The sequence below is a fragment of the Drosophila ficusphila genome, unplaced genomic scaffold, assembly GCF_018152265.1.
Source record: "Drosophila ficusphila isolate 14025-0441.05 unplaced genomic scaffold, ASM1815226v1 contig_198, whole genome shotgun sequence".
NCBI lineage: Eukaryota > Metazoa > Arthropoda > Insecta > Diptera > Drosophilidae > Drosophila > Drosophila ficusphila.
The window spans coordinates 8,684,706-8,693,704 of NW_025064092.1; positions in this window are offsets into that span (position 1 = coordinate 8,684,706).

Genomic DNA, 8,999 nt, shown 5'->3' on the forward strand with positions numbered 1-8,999 from the left:
TTATAAATTATCAGGCAGCAGCCACTGACTTTTGCATGGTCACCCCGGACCGCAGCAGCTCATAAATGAAACCACAAAGTCACTTTAAGTGCATGCCACATAAATCCAACTCAAACATGCAAGGCGGCCAACAGAAGTTTCCCATTAATGGGCGTAACCCCCCCTTGAACACCCGAATACCCCTCCTATCTTATATATTCATTAGTTCCGCTCCGTCGGCAAAAACTTTAATTCCATTTGGGCAATTTTCAATTTCAATTCAGCCAGCTCCTAATGAAGTGCAAATTACACAAAGCCAAATTGCTTTAATAAAAATGCTAAACAAAAATGGCACGCGAAATAAAAAAAAAAATAGAGGAGAAAATAACAAAACAACTTTCCATGCATATTCCGCTTTCTGTTCTTTTGTTACAACAAACTCAAACACATTTTCACTTTGCTTTGAGGGTTCTTTCGTTTTTCTTTATTTTCCTCGCCTTTTTTTTTTTTTTTTTTTTTTTTGTTTGTCGGGCATGCAAATTTTCCATGTGAGTTTACACTGACGTGCGTAAAAGTTATTGTTTCAAATTTTGCACTTTCTATTGGAGTTCGGTATGAATATCATACCAACCCTGCCAAAAAAAAAAAAAATAAAAAAGCAAGAAAAACTAACCCATTTCCCCGCCAATTTGGCACAAGGCAAAACGAGCAGCAACAAGGGGTGAAATATTTTGAAAAATGGTTTTTAACGGCGACTGCATAAAAAGAGCCAAGAATTGGGGCAATCAAATTGCCAGAACTCGACTTTGAAAATACCCTGCAATTAGTTGTTGAAAGTATATTTATTTAAGAAACATCAAGAGGTTAAATTTTGTTCAAATATTCAACTTGTATATATACCCTATAATAAATAATAATATATTTTTAAATATCAAAAGTTACATATAGTAAATTATTATATATTTTTTACCTCCCCATAGCTATGCAAATCTAATTGTACAAGCATAATTGCAGAGTGTAATTCCCATTGAAATTTCCAACACTCGTTTAATTTAATTATTTTGAACAGTCCACAATTTTGCAAAAACATTTTTGCCGCACAGAGAAATTCCTTTGTACTTCAGAGGGCTTCCCATTAAAACTGTCCATGATTGATAGATAGTTTCAACGCTCGCCGAATGCAACAAACCAAATCATTGAAACTGGATTTTTTTTTTTTTTGCTTCGCCCGCGGGGCAAGCGCAACAAAAAAGAGTGTGGAAAAAATGTTTAAATTCTAACACAAGGCCAGAAAAACTCTTTGAGGTGAGGCGTAAAAAATTGCCTGCACGCGTGTGTGTGCGAGTGTGAATTGTAAAACAAACGAAAGATGAAACTACAGCTGAAAGCGGCCCGAAAATTGCTGCCCTTTGTGCCCGGTTACAGTTTAACCCATCGATGCCCCGCAGCTTAGGGCCGCTAAAAACCCGAATCAGAAAACGGAACCGGAACTGCAAAACCAGTCCCAAAAAGACAAAAAGCAGAAACCAAAAAAAAAAAAAAAAAAAATAGAAAAACAGAAGAAAAAAAAATGGAAAAGAAGAGAAAATTCCGAGGCAAACAGACGCCAGTTGCGAGAAAACCGAAAAGTGCCCCGAAATGCCAGCAATGGATGAAATGTTAAAGGAAATGCTCACTGTGAGCAATGAAAATTTGATTTTATAACAGGCATTTTGATTGGTTGCACTTGCACAATATCCCAAAGAAGAGTTCTCCTCACACAAAGAGGCGAGGAGAGGAAGGGGGCTTTTTTTTATTGCCTAAATAAAAGCGATATTCCCGGGAGATCTTGGATTTCTTCTAAAATCCTAGCGGGTCTAACAACTTCGTCCTGAGTGTCCAACTGTCGGCCATAAAAAACGTTTCACTCGTAAAAAATGGAGTTCAGAAAGGAATTTCACGAAAATTTTAGAGCATTCACGGGGGGGCAAACAAATAGTTTTTAAAAATTCCTTGAGACTCCCGATCTCATTTATTTGAATGGCAATCAGGCAAATTAGGCCAACTTGAAAAGCCTCTTGTAAAATAAAAGGGGGAGGGGCCAAAATCAGCGGAGCGGCAGCTGTTGATGTTACCAATTAAGCGGGCACTTTAAATTTTAATTAGCTACCGAAGAGAGGCACTTAATTAATTACTAAAAAAAACACATGCGCACACATGAGCAGCAGCCGACTAAAACTTGACGAGGCCGTTTCCACCCACACACACACCACCCACCACCCACCGCCGACCGCCTCCCCCTAAATGAATTATAATGCACGGTCATAAATAATAATAAATGTGAATTGAGTGCGCCCAGGCTGGCAAATAAACATGCATTAATATGCGGCCAAGGATGTGAAAATTAAAAAAATAAATGAAATTAAAATACACACACACATACAGAAAGCACACACACACACACACACAAACACAGTGGATAATTAACGACACTTGCGACTCGCGTCTGCAGGCAAAACATTTGATAAATGGCCAAAACAGGATCCTTGGGGGATGGTCCTGCGAGTCCTGGAAGCAGCTGGCCTTGTCAGTTGAATTTAAAGTTGCCCACTATGAATTTGCGAGCTGCACAAGTTGCGTGATGCGATGTAAAGCCGGGCGAGCGATGTTCTTACTCACTTACTTCCCATTTTGGCAGATATTCATAAAATGTGCACTAGAAAACGGGGTGTGAGCAGAACACCTCAAGTTGAGCAAACAAGAAGGGTCGCAGTTAAGCCGGAAAAAGGGTGAAAACAACGCAGAAGCACTGGGGAAAAACCATCTACAATTATTTCTAAATAAATATGTATAAATTTTGGCTTGAATAGAATATATAATATATATATATATAGAATATATAAAATATAGGATATATGTATAAGTTAGCAATATTTTTATAATTTAAATCTCATATTTTGTTCTCTCAGTGAGAAAGGATTTGAGCTGCAGTTGAATCCAGGACGAATTGAGCGAAGCACAAGCCATAAAAAGGCAAACTGCAAGCAATGAAACCGAATCGGGAGCTGCTGGCTTCATCCGAAGCATCGAGCAGAGCAGAGCTATCCATCCCAGATGGCTGGTGACTGGTGTGGGAATGCTTGCCAATCCTCAATCCTCAACCCAACACCCTCTCCGATTCCCAGCGATTCCCAGATCCCCGCCTAACACCACGACCTGTCCGTCCGCCCAAAATGCGGGGCGTGGCAGACAGACAGAGACACGAGTTCAGTGTTTAATTAATGTACGGATTTTGGGTTTCCTTTTGTGCAATCAGAGTGCAAATCAACTGTCAATAAGGCACTGAACACACACACACACACACAGAAACACTCATTCACCACCAACACACTTGAATACTTTGTCCTGCAAGTACGGATATGCACCGACAAATATATATATCCGTATATAAATTATCCTTTTTTGGCTCATCAGATTTTTATTTCGTGCTCAACTTTTAGCTGCTCTCCGATTTTCCCTTTTCGGTTAGCTGCAATTTGTGAACTTGTCAAATAAATTGGTAATTCGAGCAGCACACATAAACATACAAGCACACACCCACACACACATATATAAACTGTCCCATGGCAATTACGCTTGACAAACGCTGGCAGTTACGTAACAAAATCCAAGGCAAATGACTTATCGACAGTCAAATTAAGTATACGCAACGTTGGACCAAATTTAAATTCCATTGCTGGATTTTGGACAACTTTTTATTACATAAATTTTAGTAAAAATACACAAATATATATGTTATACCAATTGTAAGATCGAGAATATGAAATATATATCAATCAACATTACGTATACGTAATAGTAAATATAAATCAACATTACGTATACGTAGAAAAATGTAGTATGAGAACTAAAAACGCAACTTAGGGGAAGAGAAAATTGTACATTTCCAGGACAGAAACTAGTCGGTGTGCTGCGTTTAAAATGCCATCAATTCGCGGATCTGCAGGACGAAGTTGCCCCTGTTGTCGCGCCTCTGACAAGGTTAAGTGTCCTTTAAGGCAACTGCGACAGGCGGAGGCGCAAACAAAGCGCCTGCCTCGGCCTGTCTTTTGTTGTCAGCTGAGCACAACAGCCGCAAGATGGCTGCCAAGCGACTCACACACCCCAACGCACCAACACACACTCACAGCACCCACACACACTCAAACTCACACTGGGATCCTGGGAAAACACTAAACTGTCGCCGCTTTGAAGTTGTTTTTATGTTGTTGCTCTTTTCGGTCGGCAGTTTATACCCTGGCCTACAGAAAAAATATTTTCTTAGCAAAGCAGCTAACAATTTGAAAAGGTTTTTAATTATTAAATTTAAAATGACTTAACAAACAAAACAAGAAAAGCATATCCACTATGAGAACTTCATTGGAACGCTTATAATAAAATCGTAAATTATTCATTGCAAATATCAAATGCATATAACTAATAAGTAAACTTTTTTAACATATATAATTGTTTTATAAAACACGTATTTCTTCGTGGAAAACGAAAGATTAACCAGGGTATTTTCGATCTCGAAGCCGCACTTGAGCCGCATATCCTTGGTTTTTATGATTATTGTGCTTGTTTTTCCTTCGCTTTTTGTTCTTTATCCCTGTTTTATGTGTCAAGTTTGCCTGTTGCGCTTCCTGGCCTCCTTTTGTCCTGTGGCAGGAGGACTTTCCACTCGCCATCGCCGGCGAGTGGGGAAAACAAATAGCAAAATAAAAACCACTGCCTCGCCTTAATTAAAAAGTTAAATTTTGTGTTCCCCTTGCCTGTGGAACTTGGCGACAGTTTTGTCCTACTAGCGAATTGTGGGGCAGGTTGCCGGTGGGGGTTTCGCCGCTTTGTTGCCACTTTGAACACGGACCGGCGATGTCGTTGGCCGGCCTGACAGCCCACACTTTCAACTCGACAATTGCAGTTCAACAATCTCGCCGACTCATTTCTTCGGGGATTTCTATTGTGAGCGTATGCTCTTTCGTTCGGATTTGCAAAAGAAAAATCCAGGGTATTGTTTATTTACCTAAAAAAATACCAATTAATTTTATTTCGCATATAATTAACACTTTTACTATTTAAACAATTTCAATATCGTTCTCTTCATTTAATAATCACACAAGTAATTACAAGCGCCGATAGGTCATGATTGATTCCATCACATATTTCCATCCAGCAAAATAATGTTGCGAGGTAAGAGCTGTAATCGAATTACTACTAAACTCCGAAACATATTTAAAGTGCAAACCTTTCCCCGTTGCCACCGCAGTACGTCAATAATTTTTGGAAATTGGGATTTCGCTGGAAAAGCCGGCGGAGATAAAAGGGAATCGCATAATCAGCCATGTTCTGCGGCCGCCTTTCTTTTCAAAATTCCAAATCCAGATCCGCAACCGAAAATGAAAGCGAAAAACAGCAACATGGACATTTCCCTCTAATTGGCATTAGGCAAAAGTTTTTAGCCGGGGCATCAGCCTTGATGGTTTTCAAATAGAATTAACACTGAAATTATTTTAGTGCGTCAACTTTAAGCCGCTTAGCTGTCATTCGCTGGCTGCCACAAACATCGCTGCACTCAGCGAAAAGCCATTAACCTCCTTCCCCCCTGCAAAAACAAAACACTTGACTCCGCCACCTCCTAGTGCAAAATCTGAAACTTTTGCTGAATCCAAAATGAGAATCGACCGAGCTGATCAGCGGTTGCGGGCGAAATAGAAAAAATAAACACACACTCACACAACTGGCTTCGAAATAATAATAAAAGAAAAGTTTTTCCTAAATGCTAAATAAAGTCTTTTAATTCATTTATAACTAGTTATAATGTTGGCTGAAAAGTGCATAAGGCTACACAAATAAAGTGGCACTCCACATGGTTATATTTTAAGGGGCAGAGACCGTATGATACAAACCAAGAGCACAAGAAACTAATTCAGGCATCTGAAATTGGGAGTGCTCAGGGGAATAAATTTGAGGAACCACCGCAATAACCAGTTCAATCCCCGACCTCCGACCCCCGACCCCCGACATATAGTATGGGCTCAGATGCTTTTAAAAAGTCATTAGACGAGCTTGGGCTGCTGGATGGGATATCTGGATATATAACTCTTTGTGCGAGTGGATGATGAGCTTCAAGGCCTTGTGCAAATTAAACGCTTAACTAACCATTAAACAAAGTTTTGCTTGTAGCTCTGCGGTTGTTTTTCTTCTGGGTGTTCCACCGATGGGCGTTTTCGGGTTTTTTTTTGCGGGCGGCGAGGGGGGAGAGGTTAAGGATATTGCAATAAGCTGGTGTTTGCTGCTGGCTTTGCTTGTTATTTTTAATTAAGCAAATTTTCGGCACAAAACATAAGAAAACACCAAACAAACAGCAAAAAGAGCGCCGAAAGGGTATCTTTCTCTTGTGTGCGTTCGTGTGTGTTTATCTGTGTCTGTGTAATGTGCATGTGTGTACGTGAAAGTATTAAGGGATAAATAGGGTTGGCTATTCCCATTAAGCCACAACAGATTGTTAATTGAAAATATTTAATGCCAAAAAAAACACAAAGGCCAAAAACCCGAAAAAGTGCTCAAAAGTAGGCAACGAAAATTAGGCAGCTAAGCACACAGACACAGACACTCACACATACACATTCAGTTGGGTTCGCACAAATACGAAGTCTGTAATTCTCAACAATTGTGGCATTAAGGTCAGATACATGCATACGTACCACATTTTTTATTTGTACAATTTAAAATAAAATGTTAAAAAAAGAATGTTTTTGATTATGTGTAAGCCGATAACAATCTATATGTATATATATAAAACTGCTTTCGTAGAAATATATTTTAGCAAAACTTTTAAAAATTTCATTTAAAAGTTCCCTCCGTTTCAAGTCTGCCAAAAAGGAATATCCTTCTGAAATCCGGCATCCTGAAAGTGTGCAAAAAGTGCCGAAAAGTAGGCAACGAAAATTAGCCAGCTGGCACACGGACACTCACACACACACTCTCACACACACAGGCACATCAAGAAATTGGCAAATACTATAAAATGAAAAGCAAACACCGAGAGAGCAACTCGAATGATTAAACGGTTTGTCAGTTTGGGGCTTCTTTTCTTTTCCTCTTCTTCCCCTTTCTATATCCCCTATACCTATCTCTTTCTAAAGGATCTAGAGTGTAAGTGTGTGTGTGTGTGTGTGTTGTCCTGTGTGTGCGTATGTATGTTTGTGTTTATGTGTGCAACTAGTTTGAGCAGCTTGTTTATCTAGTTGTACATTTATTTGGCTAACTGCCTTCAACCGCAAAATGTTTTTGTACCGTTTACTCTCGTTTTTTGCCCCCTTGGAAACCCATCTTGTGTCTGCTATCTCGCTCGCACTCGCTCAACCTGTCTCGCTCTTCGTAAAATTTTACGAGGCTTAATTGTAGCATATTTGAATTTTTCACAGTTTTATGGCCTCCAACCTGCCCCAAAATAGCAATAAAAAGACTGCAAAAACTAAATAAATACAAATTGCTCAAAATAAATAACGAGAAAAAGAACATTTGGGGAAAGCAAAAAAAAAAAAGAAAGTGAGGACGACTTAAATGGAAAATGCTCGACATTTAGTGTGCTTAAAAGAAATCAATACAATAAATGCAGAATCTACATATTTTTTCAAGAATAAAAACTATTAATTAGTTTAAAAACTATTGAACTATTTGCTGCTATCAAGATATTTATTTATCTCATTCTGTCAATTGTTTTTTAAATGAGAGACTTCATGTCGATATATATCTTTGCACAACAAATTTGCTATCTGGTTGTCGCAATCATTTTGCATTTAATTCTTGCTATTCCCTTTTTCCCTTTATCTACCACTACTCCGATTAAAGATTACAACTACAAACTACCGAATCCAGAAATTGTTTTTTGCAACAACTTTTTGACTATCGCTGCTGGGCTGCAGTTCTATGGGAAAAAAAACTACGATGATACTTTATAATGTTATTCCGTTGCTGCTGTTGCTACCACTATTGTTGTTTTTGTTATGGCATTATCCGACTGTCGCTTTGTCATGAGTGCTTAATATTTTTTCCGTTTATTTCTGCAAGTTCATTTCATTTTTTTGCCGTTTCGCTTTTGTGCCACTGCGAATGCTTTGCATACTTAACCGTTTTATTTTGGGTATGCTAAAAAACACAACTTCTGACAGGTTAATTTTGATATTTTTGTTTAAAAAAACGTAACCAGCAAACGCTACAAATATTTGATTCAGTTTTTTGTGACTTACAAATTTTTGGGAGTGCCAAGATAAATATTCTGTACTTTTATTTTGAACTGTTTTTGGTGTAACCACACAAATATTTATTTTAACCAACTTAGAGCAATCACAATTCGCTCCTTTGTCCTTGCAACATCCTTGGTTTTTTTTTTCTATTTTTCGGCCTCGGTTAAATTTTTTTTATGATTTCCGAGCGTGGAAGGGGGAAAGTCCTTGCACCTACATATCTGTAAATAAATGCATGCATTTCGCTGAGCGCCCCCAAAAGAATGTTATGCCTGTGCATTCCGCATTCCCACAATTCGGAGGCGCAAAAAAAACGGTCGCCGCCCATTCGATTTTTATACCCGATTTTCAATAAACAGACGCCGCTCAGCGAGCTCTGCTTTCCCCCTTTCTCCCCTTTCTTTTTTTTTGTACGCTTTCTCTTCTTCTTATTCTGTCGTCCTGCGGCAGGCGTTCAAAAACAATCAAATATGGAAATTTCTCGGACCCGAATCGGCGTACAGTATCCAGTGTTCAGTATCCACGCATAATGCACATATGTGTCCACATCGGTGTTGTCCTTGTCGCTGCCAAATCCGTCTGGCATATCACCCCACCCCTCCCCCCATCATATATATATATATGAATATATATATATGTACGTGTGTATCCCCCTTCTTTTCGGCTGCATATTTCTGTTGGGGAGAGCAAAAAAAAAATGGGTTGGTGGCGCACAGATAACTATTTCGATTGTGCATTTCAGTGCGTTGAGGC